Source organism: Protomyctophum parallelum (assembly GCF_964188405.1).
Source record: "Protomyctophum parallelum genome assembly, chromosome: 13".
NCBI lineage: Eukaryota > Metazoa > Chordata > Actinopteri > Myctophiformes > Myctophidae > Protomyctophum > Protomyctophum parallelum.
In genome coordinates this window covers 28,631,334-28,645,329 of record NC_139708.1, presented here as the reverse complement: position 1 = coordinate 28,645,329, position 13,996 = coordinate 28,631,334, and the positions used below count along the sequence as shown (strand labels likewise).

The 13,996-nt window shown below is 41.7% G+C and overlaps 1 protein-coding gene across 1 annotated transcript in view; it reads left to right on the top strand.

Annotated features, from left to right (window-relative positions):
• Positions 1–242: 242 nt before the first annotated feature.
• The window catches only part of LOC310869324 (trinucleotide repeat-containing gene 6A protein-like), a 57,541-nt gene continuing 43,787 nt past the window's right edge, over positions 243–13,996 (top strand). Inside the window, exons 1-2 of the mRNA XM_083779990.1 lie at positions 243–383; positions 3,788–3,836. The gene's annotated coding sequence lies outside the window, so the exon portion shown is untranslated. The remainder of the gene's footprint in view (positions 384–3,787; positions 3,837–13,996) is intronic.

Below are 13,996 nucleotides of genomic sequence, written 5' to 3'. Positions count from 1 at the left end.
AGAGAGAGAGAGAGACCTTTATTTTATTCAATATTTATGTGTACATATATATACATTGTTGTTTTGATTATTGTTCCATTTTGCCTTGGCATTGTAAACGTATGTATTATCATGGCAATAAATAAAGCTCCTTTTGAATTGAAATGAAATAGAGAGAGAGAGAGAGAGGGGGGGGGGAGGGTGCGTGCGTCAGAGCGAGAGAGCGAGCTAGAGAGAGGGAGGAGGGGAAAGCAAGCAGAGAAGGTTATTACAGCGAGTCAAGAGAAAATGGCGATCATGCAGGACGAATGCCTCCCCTCGTAGATGCTGCAAAACGCGTTGAATTTTATTTAGCCTTACAGCCGGCTTTCCTTTCCGCTCTGTTGCACTTTATACTTTATGAGGTAAGGCCGTCTGCCGTGTGTTTTTGTTTACATGTGAGTGTTTGTGTTGTTTTTTTTTAAGCCGGTGTTTCAGCCTCCGAGCAGCAGCAAGCAGCACACTGACTGACTGGCGTAGTTCAGTTTTACCCGCTGACTGTTGTTACGGTGAATGTGTGGAGAGCCCTGCGTCGGCTCGTCGTGCGGCGGTGTCGCGCGCCGAAAATAGCAGATCTGCAAGATCACCACGCGTTGCGTTGCGGCGCGCTGCGAGCTTGTAGATCTGCTATTATCGGTATGATTTTTTTTTAATGTAAATGTTTACAATATCTTCGCGCGAGTCGTTTGCGCCGCAAATGTTTATATACCGGTATTTCAACTGAACAATTGTCTACTGTCTACACTATTTTCCCCTTTGAAAAATCTTCATTTTTCATTTTTGTTGAGCGAAACTGCGAAAGGCTCATATGTGAGCCCTGCAGATTGCAGAAGGCAAGAAAGGCGGCCAGGTTGCATTGCAGTTTTTATATGAATGTGTGAAATGAAAACACCACAGACTAGACTTCATTAAGGTACACATTCAGCCCGAAGGCTGACTGTATTAATGTAAACATCGAACTTGGGACTATTTGTACTCTAGTGTGCTCGTTCTGGTTCGGAATCGTAATGCTAACATTAGCCCCGAACTGCGTTGTTTTATCCTGTTTGGTTTTGTCGGAATGACAGTTATGACTGGTATTTAATATATATATTATTTGTATTGAGTGGTTTCCACTGGTTTGTCGTTTGTGTGTTTCTCAAACCAAACAACACTCGAGTCTGGATGGTAGAAGAAAGCAATGTCGTTTCGGACGCTGTGGGCTAACATTAGCAGCTAACATAGCTGCTTGCGCAGGTTGTTGGAAGTGCACTGGATGTTTGTCGCTTTTTAAAAAACTGGTTACGGATTTAAGACGTGCTTTGACTTTTAGGCGAACCACAAATGAATGCAAGTAGGAATACAATGCGATGTTACAGTAGTCGTCGACATGTTTTACATTCCGAGCTAATGTAACCATCCCGCTGATCTGTCGGTAGTAACAGCCACCCATTTTAATAGCTCTTCTACTTTGACATTATTAGACCTGCACTGTCTGCACAGTTCTATTTATTGCAGCTTTGTTTGCATTTGTACAGTCTTTGCCTAAAGTCGTGCAAATATTCAGTCTTATATAGTTGAATGACTATGGTTGTTCCGTTGTAGCAGGTTTGCTGCTCTTGCCTGTGTTGGAAAAATACCAGACTAGTACAGAGAAGCCATGTTGGCTAAGCTGCAAGCCAGGCAACAGCTGAGATAATGGCCGATCAGGACCCGAGCAGTAGCCCCAGCCTTTCACGGTGCTCACCTTGCAGTCCCCCAGCTCGGGGGCTTGGAGTCTGTTTGCTTGCTATGCAGTTAAACTTACCATAAGACATTACCAGACTAACTAGGCAAAGAGCAGATGTCTGTCTATGCCTCACTCACAGTTGGATACTTGGATAGGCTACATGACATTTGTGTACATTTTAGGTTTCGCTCATCCATAAGCATTTGGTGGGATTAGCAATTCAAGTCCTGCTTAGTAGTGACACTTGTGATTTTTGGTGCACTTGTGCACAAAATCTTAAAATGTACAGTATGTGTGTACTTGAACACTGTCTGTGTCAGATGTAGACTTTACTGGTAACTGTATAATCATTTTGTTTTGTCCACCTGTCAGTGTGTTTACAACCAGTTATGTGTTCAACCAGAACAACCTCAGAATATTGGGTCATAATCTCGACAAAATGACAGGTAGAGTGGACAAACTGACCAGTCAGTGTTTAGTAGTATGTGGCTGGTGGCTTGTGGTAATTTCCTAGACTCTCACTCTTCACAATAAACTGGAGAAACGGAGAATGATGGAGTGTTTTTTTTGTCTGGTTTACATTTTGGAGTAGGCTTTGTGCATAATTGTAGTCCTGGGTTTCCAGAAGGTAGCATTCCTCTTTAGTTTCCGGAGACACACATGAAACCTTCTAAAGAGTTTCTGGGTTCAAATCTGCTGCAGAGCCAATTAAATGGCACTATGTAAAAACCGTCAATTTTGGCCATTGACGCATGGGAGGCAAACTGAATCCGGAATTTCAGTGAAATACTTGGGAGTCAATGAAAGCCGGCTGGACCTGCTTGTGAACAAACACTATTTCTGAACGGCGCCATGTATAGTTTTTTAGCTCTGTAGTATTGACAGATTTGGTTGTCAACTTGTCATGACATAAACAGTCTCGTGATACTTTGGCACATTCAGAAATTTACTTTGTGCTCTTTTTTTAGGGGGGGGCTCTATAAAATGATACAGTAATCGAAAAGCAAGACGTCAGAAAAAAGTGTGATATGTCTTAGGGCCGATTCATACTCGTCAGAAATTTTCAGTAGCACCGAAGAGCCGACTTTAGGACGGTACCCGCCCCCCCAAACCTCAAATGACGTCACATTGTATGCTCTACACTCTACAGCGTCAAACCGACTTTTATTCGGCTCTAAAATAGGAGTATGAATCGGCCCTTACTTTCCTGGACTAGATATTTTACAAAGGTCTCTGTCTTTCAAAAATGGTAGTTCATAAGTTGGTCCACCTGGCCCTCATTGACTGAATTGCATTCCATCGAACTTCAGGCTGCAGTTGGAATGGCTGGATGGAGAAAATGATGTAGAAGATGACCGTATCTCTTTTTATAAAATACCATGAACAGGAAATGGCCATGAGAGCCATAGGCTGATCTTTATTATATATCATTATATTATTATTATTTAAGATGAAATGAAAGCTAATGCATGCACATTGCACAAACATTTGGCATCAAATACAGTACAAACTTGGGCAGGGTGATATTCGAATACCTCTGTCAATATTGTAATTTGTGGCCAAATTATCCGGATGACTGTCTTTCACAAAATATTTACACATTGAGTTTGATAATCAGTAAATAAGTAGATAAAGCCAGGTAAAAGAACGCCTAGAGCAGTAGTCGCTAGTCGGGTATTATTATGTTATAATTTAGCTATTGAAAAATAGCAGATCTACAAGCTCATAGCGCGGAGTGGCACGCTATGAGTTTGTAGGTCTGCTATTTTTGAAAAGAATGTGGCCCAAATGTTTGAATATATTCTTTCAGACATGTGTAGAATCGTTCCCAGGTCTAAATGGGTTAAAACCAGGAAATCACAACACATAGTATTACAATATAAAAATTCAAGACGATAACTAGAACATTGCTATAATGCTCAGTCCTAGTAAAAATATTAAAATGATTCCTTTTTGGAATTCTTTTGTCATCTTTTTTTATGAGTGTCCTGATGACACACAGCAAAGATTAAACTTTTCACAAGATAATCTTCTGTCCTTTCTCTATCGTTTTATTTTAAGAGAATCGGAATTGGAAGCTGTTGCCACCAAAGAACCTGAGTCAAAACAGGTGAGTGTACCTCCAGCACACCTTTTGGAATGCACTGCATGACCGTGAATGTGTTTTGTGATAAGCCTAGTCAGGAGTCTGTGGGTGTGCGCACACAGGAATGAGGGCCCTTCTGGTCTTTTCTCTCTGGCTAGTGGAAGGGCCGTGTATAGGCTGTACTACAGGCCACCAAAGGTGTGTGTGTGTGTGTGTTAGGGGGACACAGGAGGGGCAGCTGTTGCTTGTGTAAGCACATGCAGTTCCGTTTGAATTGAATTGGAGGGCCCGGGTCGGTGCAGACCCCCATGTGCTGAGTAAGCTTTGCTGTTTTAAAACGCTAAACGAGAAGCCAGTGACCCACTGTTGTGTTCAGAGAGGTGTTTGTGTAGCTCATTGTGGCCATGCGGTTGATCTAGATGCGGACACACAATAGTCCCGTGCACCCCCCCCCCCCCCACTGTGCACCCCCTGCCAGCCAAACAAGTTCAAGGTCCCCCCATTAGATTCCTAGTTTGAAGTTGCACTTTTAAATGTATGGCAACAAAAACCAACAACATATTGATTTGTTTATGTACTTGTTTCCCTGACCCACAGTGGTAATGCAGCTGAGGTTTTTCTTGGGAGGAGGAGGGTATTTGTTTTGTACCGTGTCCGTCTGTCCGTCCGTGTACAACGAATCTCCGGCACTGTTGTCCCCGTCGCTGCCAAACTGCGCACACACTCCTGGATGCCAATTCCGAATTTTATATTAACGGTACTCCTCCAGATTTTATCAAAGTTTCGCGACAAATCGGTACACATGATCTCTATTCGTGTGATCAAACGGATTTGTTAGAGTAGATATTATTAATCATATTAATATTCCATCCTGATTTGCTACGATTGTCATCTAAAGTTTGCACGACTGGCCCGTTTAGAACAAAATGCCGCAAATCATGTCTGATTGTGGTGAAACTGCATATTTTTGCCATGTTACTCCTACACATTTTGTCCAAACATCACAAACGTTCCTCCTGACCTGGTGGAGACCTGTCCTCCGAGGAGTACCTTTTCTAGTTTGTTGTTTTTTTTTTAATGCTAAAACTAGAAATGGACACATTTTAATACAATCTATGTTTAATATTTATTTATCCTAGACACAACGTAATTCTGAGCCCTAATAAAGTTAAATGACTAGAATTTATTGCATATTTTATGTCGAAGCCATTTCACTTTCCATTCAAGACACTTAAAAGTGGATTCCCCTGAGCATTAATAAAAAAAACCTTTTTCCTTCCGTAATAAAGACTCAGGTTTCTTTCTTGAGTGAATATAAAGTCATTGAATGCTCAGAAGCCTGACCCTCTCTTTAACTACTTGGTCATAACAATAATAACGTTAATGTTAATGTTGTTGTATTCTACATATAATACTATGTAGTAACTAAGGTGTCAATATTTATATTTTCTTTATTGCAATAATTTATAATAATATAATGTGTAATGTATCTACATTTACTTTTTATTCGCCTGTTCAACACTGTCACACTGTTTCCCTAGACTTGGGTTTGTTTTTGTGATCATGCAAGGTCATTTCAGGTGTCTTTTTAAAGCAATAGCATCCTTGAGGTTTTGATTACCACGTCTAGTTAAATGACATTTGGCATAGATTCTGTTTTTCGTATTTTCTTTCAATTGCGCTTACAAAACCGCTCTGGCATCATTGAAGCAGGCATTGAAGTTCTGAAACCACTGTTTCCATGTTATCTCGAGTTGATCCTGGTAAGCCTTCATGGGTAGTGATGTATCGTCTAATAGCCTATATTCTGCCTTATGCATTCAGGTGCAACACCTTTTGGTATGTGATTACTTTGCTGATGATAATGTGTTTGTTTGATAGTTTGTTTTGTGTGCAGTGCTCGAAAAGACCAGAAACGAGGAAAGCTATCAAATAGTTACAAAACATAGAAATGGACAGAATATAATTGCTAAACTCACCTTACTGTACCAAAAGTTCCTGAGAACGGTGAATAAAAGTAAAATATGTAATGATGGCAACGGTCATCGTGAAGTAGATGGTTGACCATTGCTCTTCTGTGCAATAAAGCAGAATATCACCTGCAGAATATCACAAGACAGGAACCACCCATAACCAGAAAAAGAGACCATGACCTATGGGCTCAGAAGGACACAGTATAAGACATTGAGGCCATGTATTATGTATGTGCCATGGATAACTAATGACAGATGATGGCATTGGGAAGTAGCCTAATCTCGGGGTATAAAAAATGGAGGAAAATGAAAAATTGGTATGTGGTTTTAGTACTGGTCTGGGACCATATTTTACTTTACTCGGGTCACAGAATCCTTCTGTTAAAGTTGCTCTTCATGTCAGGACATCTTGCAACCCACCTGAGCGTGTCAATAACAATACTCAGTTGAGTATTGTTCTATAATTAACAGCCTGAATAATTACACTCCAAACATACTAGAAGTTCCTAGTATTAGCTAAGCTGTGCTGTAGAAGTGGCCGACAGCGTTCAGGCTGAATGTAATTTAGATTTTCTTTAGGACTGCTAAGTGTTTGCTGTCGGACAACATTCGTTTTTGTGGCCCACCCTGTCGTTCAGTAATCGAGTGGTGGCTTCCCCCAAATAGCTTCCAGCAGCACCACCACTGTGGGAACATGTGGATGCAAATGACATGAACTGCACATGCAAATTAGCCATGCGACACTACCCTGTGGCGTTTGTTCTTAATGGACAGATTACCCTGTGTGTGAACTGGTGTGCAATAGGGGTCATTACTGCTGCTATTAATGGCATCCATGGTGGATCAATATGGTGTATGATATTCATTTGAAATTCTTAATCTGAGCTTTTTTGGGGAAACATAGGGAGCGAGAGATCTTCCTTCACATTATTCGAATATGGCACACTAGAATCCCAAGCAAGAGCTCTTTTAGGTATGCGTGTCTCCTGTGTTGGACAGGTAATCTTCAGAGATGGCAGCGAGCAACAATGTAGGAGAATTCAGATTTGGACTTAACTTGGCAAGCACACGACATGAATTGTAATGACCAGGGAATCCATAGCTAATACATAAAACACACTGAAACGCCTTGGTAAACGGCTTTTATATCTAGTTTCTTCTTCTCTGCTAAGCTTACGCTTGTCTCAATGAGTAGTTAAATAAAGGAAGGAGTCAACAGCACACATGAAAAAAGTCTTTGTTGTGTTTGTTATCAACTGCCAGAACTAAACGACTATTCTTAGACTGAGGTTATTTCAGGAAAGTGATATTTAGGATATTTGGATATGATTGGTTGCAGAGTGAAAATAGTACTTGGGAAATACACACGCATAAGTCCAAGGCATCTTGGTCTTACAATGTTAGATCTGCAAATGTCATTACAATCTATCTACACTTAAGAACAGACGAAGAAACTACTGTCGTTTAGCTGGTCTGCTATACCTGCTTCTACCACTTCAGTTGGTAACCAAAAACCAGACCATTCTGTGGCTTTATTGTAATTGAGAACTTCAGCTTGCTGACCAGTGTGACCACACTGTGAAACAGGTGGTAATGGTCAATGTTGGGTAACCACACACTGGCTGCCTGGTGGACAAAAAGTTAGTATCCTTTCGTGTCTCAGACAAAAGGAATCGTATCTTATGTTATGCGAGTTGGATAAAGACGGGGCTTAAGCCAACAACAGGAATTGCCACAGATGACATTATTTGGCTGTGAAAGCACACCTGTGATATTTATAGTGTGTAACCTCACCTTTAAGGCCCCTTACACACCAAACTGACTTGTCCAGACTAGTGTGTAACCTCACCTTTAAGGCCCCTTACACACCAGACTACTACAGCTTAACGTTGGGGGAGATCAGTCAAGCAGGGTGTTGTTGGGTGAAACATTGCAAAAGCACAAATATTGCTTAAAAATGAATCCCAAGCTAACTTTTTGTACATTTCTAACGGAATGTATAATTATGGTTTGTCCAATTATTTCTTTATTTTTTTCAATTTCTTTGCACATCCATACATGTTTTGTTTCAACTGTTTTGCTTTATTAGCAATGTAAAGTAAACGCATGTTTTCTCATACCAATAAAGCTCCATTGAATTGGTAAGCTGATGGTGTTGTTGTGGGCCTGCGTGTGAGCTTGTAGATCTGTTTTTGCTGTTTATGTTCATGATATGCTCACACAATATGGACACTATGGTTCATGTGGTAAGATTCTTATACTCTCCCCACTAGTAGTGATATAGCATTGGAACTAAATGTGGTTCTCAAACCACTGCTTCCATCATCTCGACAGTTGAGCATGGTAAGCCTTCATTGGCACTTGGCAGTGATATAGTGGCCTATATATTCTGCCTTATGCATTCAGGTGCAACACTTGTGTTTTGGTATGTGATTACTCTGCTGCTGATTGTTAGTTTGTGTGCTGTGCTCGAAAAAACTTGAAAGCCATCAAATGGACAAAAATTAAAAAGACGTAGAAATGGAAACACAACTCATACCATACAGTCTTGTGAATGGTGAATAGTAAAATGTCTAATGTATTCCTATTGACTATTGCCACTTGCCACCCACACAAACTACAATCACTTTTGATACGAAATGTAATCATGGCAACGGTTACCTTTTGAGTAAGTGTAGCTAGCTAGCCCTGAAGTAGATAGTTAACCATTGCTCTACTGTGCAATAAAACGCCTACAGAATATCACAAGACAGGAACCACCCATAACCAGAAAAAGAGACCATAACCTTATGAAGTTAGCTAGATAGTTTTCTTTAAAAACAGCTCTGTTTATACTTTATTCCTTTTTTTTTTTTTAAGATATTTTTTTGCGGCTTACGCCTTTTATTGATTTTTGAAGGGACAGACAGTAGGCTGACAGGAAACGGGAGAGAGATGGGGGGATGACATGCAGTAAAGGCCGTGTCGGGCTCGGGAGTCGAACCCGCGGCACACTGCGACTGGATTACCAGTCAGGTGCCCAGACCGTTACGCCACGGCCTGGGCCTACTTTATTCCTTTTTGATTGTACATTTACAGTATACACCCGCTTTGTTCCACTACAATGTAAATGTATGTTTTCTCATGCCGTTAAAGCCTCATTGAATTGGTAAGCTGATGGTGCTGTTGTGGGCCTGCATGGGAGGAAATTAAAGGAAATGATGCAGCAGGTTGCATTTGTTTAGCAATCTTGCCGTTTGATAAATATGGTATTGGCCCTTTGAGTTGTTGAACAAACCTACAGTGGGCAGGGTTTTACAAATACAAGCGTCTTGTTTGTCGGCAACATTGACATTAAACATGACCTTCATGCTGTGAGTCTCTCTGCTATTCAATCTTTCTCGCCTTCCTTCTCTGCTGTAGTTGACTTTCTGCCACCCCTCCCCTCCCCAGTCAGCTGTATTCGAAAGGAGGAGAGGCAATTGTAGTTCTGTGCATAAGCAGCTGCGGTGTGTGTGAGAGACACTCCAGGAGGGCCCCCACCAGCCTGTGTTGTTGAACATAGAGCCATCTGCTGAAGCACTTGATGGTCGAAAAGGAACAGTCCTTGGGGGGGGGGGGGGGGGACTGGTGGGTGGGGTGGTGCAAGGGGGCAGTAAGGAGCTGTAGTAGGATGTGGGAGTCCGTTGTTGTTGGTTGGAGTGGGGGTGGGCTGGAGGTGACTGGGAGCGAGACAGGAGTGTGTGTGTGTGATCGTTGGGGGACCGTGGTCTGGTCTGGGCTCTCATTGGAATGGTTGAGAGTGACATTGGGGGTGATGGGAGCACTGGAGCATGAAAGGATGGCGAAATCGGTGTGGGGGGACAGAGATGAGGAAAACAAGGCTTTGTAGATTAGGTATACATACACTTTCCTTTTGGGTAGAAGGTCAATTTAAAGTGTGTTACAGTTGGGCTATATACATTAATATCCATACATTGTGAATATATTTTAATGAACAATTTAAACGGTTGTAAATGAATGTCATTATATTGACTTGGCAGAAGAGGACGACACAGGTTGGCAAGTCTCCAAAAGGGAGCTAAAAGTGGCCAGCCATGCATGATGAAACCATTCACATGATGGACTAGCTGGCAGATGGTGATGGATCTTTGTTGCGTGCTCTAACACATGTAACATTGACCCTGTAATGTTTCTGCTAAAGGTAGCGGCTTCTGTGAACACCAATAATCCCCTTCCCTTTATTCTTCTACATTTTGATAGCGGTTACGTAATGGTCTCACGTTGAGCACCACCCATGCTGCATATGAGCATGGGCCAAAATGACAGGCAGACACCATCACAACTCAATCTTAATTCACCATTGAGTGGCTCGGCTTGTGGACGGCTGTCCTTGATCGTGACACACCGAACAACGCAAGATGCTTAATGATAAACGTTTTTACGTTTTAGATTTTCTACAATTCCCACCTTTTGTCCTGGATGTTACTAAGACTGCCGATTTATCATGCATTGTGTGGTCACCATAATACATCGTACATATACAACCTTTAGTCAGAGCGCATGTCTAATTTTAAGTGACAGTTTCTCAATCTGTCTTGTCAAAACAGTCTAGTATACTGCAACTGAGTCATTGTCTGGCGGTGTCAGTAAAATGACTGATGGGCACAGCACAGTGAATGCCTATATTGCCCTGTGATTTTGATATTGATGCGTAGTACTGAATATCAATAGTTTGGGTCAATATTAGGGGTGCTCCAATCTGTTTTTTTGGCACCGATCACCGATTCTATTTTTCTCGTGATCGGTCGATACCTTTTTTTTAAAGGAAAATATTTAAGCTTTGTTTGCTACTACAGTATCTGTCTAACCTGGCAATGTGCGGTCATAGTTTCAGAAGGCACGATGTTTTCATAGACCCACCTAGTTGCTTGGAAAACTACCCGCTGTCATGGTTTCAGACGCTGTTGTGTGGAGCATGTTTATAAACATTATCTGCGGGGACGGACGGTATGAAGTCTGAGAAAATGTTTTGTGTGCAACACAGAGCAGAACGCACGCTACGCTACGCAGCGCGTCTGTGATTTTTCTCCGGTTGGGGCGGGGAGCAGCCAAGCAGGAGGTGACTAATGCACATGGCTAATCTGAATACCACGGTGATGTTGGCATTAAATAAGTATCGGATCAGTATGGGTCCAGACTAAGACCCGGTAGGACCACGCTGCTCCTGTGCGGCGCATTAGCGAGTCGCTAATGCTCTGAATCAGTGCTACTCCTAGCTGTTGTTTACATTGAGTTCCACACCAGTTCCATATTGGAATGCTTGGAATGTAAGCAGGCGCTAGAGTGCCTCACAGAATGCAGAGCGATTCCTTATTTAAAATGTCACACTATTTTATATATACGATCGGTTTTGCGTATTGGTGAATTTGATGACCGATCGAGTCATATTTAGGAGTTAAAAATGGCCGAGTTTTAAATTGGCCGCAAATCGGAGCTATCCTGTGGGAAATAAAGCTTGTTCTTTTCCAACTCGAGTCGCTCCAGTTAAGCATGTCGGCTGAATCAAAGCGTTAAACTGTAATTGGGGGCCATAAAAGTGTAAATCTGCTTCAAATGTTATTCAACTACGTTTTCTATTCACATTTTCCCTTATTCCCAAAGTTTAGCGTGGCCCGTTATATGATCTCAGCTTTCTGTGGTTCCATAATTCTATGTTTGTAACTTGTGGCTAGGCTAGGCTAAGCTCAATGAAATAGTGACCAGATAATCATAATATCCTGGGTTCCAGTACACCGCACGTGTCACTGCAATCTACGAATCTTAAATTCTCTGCCTTTTCTGCACAGTACATATATTATGTGCCTTGACATAATACAGTACCTTAAAATGGTTTGCTCTTCTGCAGCGCTGTCCCTTCCCAGCATATCAAACATAAATTGATCTAGATAATTATTTTTCCTGTTGTGTCACTAAAGCACATCCGTGCCTCGGCTTATTGCATTTATGCATCACTTTGAAACTCTGAATGGCAAGGGCAGTTAACACGGTAAACCTCTTCATTTGAACCATGCGTTAATAAAAAGTAGGGCTCTAGAATGTTACCAAAATAGTCACATCTGGTTCTATGCTGGTGTCTATGTGGTAGACTTGATGGGTCTTTAGTCCTGGATTTCCACTTCCCTCAATTCTCATGCATCTGTCTATTCGCGTTGTATGTATTGCTCCCTAAATGTTCTTTTTTTTTTTAGTTCTCATTTTGCAACGTTAAAGGGTTTTACAATTATGCATGACTTAAAATCACTTAAGAAACAGCCATGTCCTAGTTATCACGTGAACCAAAACAAGCACTCCCTCCATGCATCTCAGCCAAACACAGCGATCAGGGGTGATTGTTGAAACAATTGGTTAACGGGTGTTCTTCCACATTACTTTATTTTTCTCTGTTTTTTAACATTTTGATTTAGGCTTTTCTGCCTTTATTGATAATTGATAAAGACAGGAAAGAGGTGGGGAGAAACATGCAGCAAAGGTCGCCATGAACGGGACTCAAACACACAACGCACTGTCAGGCCAGAGCCTGTGCATGTGCCTGGACCGCTAGACCAGTGGGTGGGTGCCCCACATTACTTTTTGAAGAACATTTTAAATATCAACTCAGCTCTCTTTGGTTTTGTTTAAAAGCCAAAGCTATGGAACAAAATATATACTAACTAGAATTTCGCGGCCGCTTTTTCGCGGCCGCTCATCCCAGAGTTACTTTCCCACTATGGGAAGAAGGAAATTGCGGGAGTTGACTCCACATGTAGTAACGGATGGGTTATTAGTTATTATTATGTGTCCTTATTAGTGTAGTGTAGTGTAGTCAACACGTTATGGCTCATACACACTGCCCGGTATTTGCTCCGATTATGCTGTCGGGGAGCATTTTTGGCGCTGGCCGACAAAACCCCTGATCTGACGTTACTGGTAGATCGTGATCTACCTTTTGGGCACCGCTTAACTCAACCTTTTTTGTCCCAGGGCACACTTTTCATAGCCTAAAAATCTCTGGGCACACCTAGATATACGGTTTGTGTACACTGTATATATACCGGTGTGTATATATAGTAAATATATATAGTAAATATATATAGTAAATATATATATTATAAATAATATATATATATATATATATATATATATATATATAGAGGTCCATGACATGAAAATGTTTGAGAACCACTGCTGTAAAACAACATTGGACAATGATGTTTGACAGTCAGCAATATTGTTGCTTATTCTAGATTTATTTTCTGACTTTTTCGGATTTTCTGACTTGATCTGGCCTGTTAACATTTTCATAGACCTGGTTGCTTGTTTCCCTCTCAGTCAATGTGGCAACCCTGGTCAGAGCCGTGTTGACTGTTGTGGTTCTGTATGATGATTTAGCTTAGCACACAACAGCTAGGAGGATGCAGCAGGCTGATGCCGTCATGTTTAACAGTATTTTGCGCAATTTATGTCCCCGAATTTATGGATATGGACTTATGGCTCCATCGCTGCCTCTTTCTTTAGTAGAAGTAGAAATTTAACGTGTTGCTGACTGTTTACCTCCCTCTCACACGCGCGCGCGCGCGCACACACACACACAGCTGTTCATTTATCTCCTTATTCATACACGCTTTGAGCTGAGAGAAGCTATAAAGCGCCTTTTAAATATGACAATGCTGTATATATATCAGCTGCACAGTTCAGGCAAGTGTCTGTGGCATATTTCACTTTAACAAAATAGGTTTGACAGCTTAAATCCACGCGGCAGTGTTGTGTGTGTGGGACACGGGGTAGTGTTGTGTGTGAGTGTGTGTGTGTGTGTGTGTGCGCGTGTGTGCGTGCAATCAGAAGTACTGGCAGTAGCGAAATAACAAATGCGATCTGTCTAATCGTAGTAGTTAGGCACAAACCAAGTAGTTTCTAAGAACAATGTTAATGTAACTAAGACATTCGCTGAGCGAGCTATATTTTAAATACAGAGATTTAGAAGGAATAGGCGAAATGGTGAGGCGAGGTTTCTCTGCGGAGTGCGGAGAGGGAGATCCATAGGGGAGATCACATTACAGCAGCCGTTCCTGTGTTGTGTGTCTGGGCAGAAGGGGAGGGGCTGGCCACATCTTTTGATTGGCTGATGGCCACGGCCACATCTTTTGATTGGTTAGAGGGCCACACTTTTTCGCCACGTGACAACTTTACTAA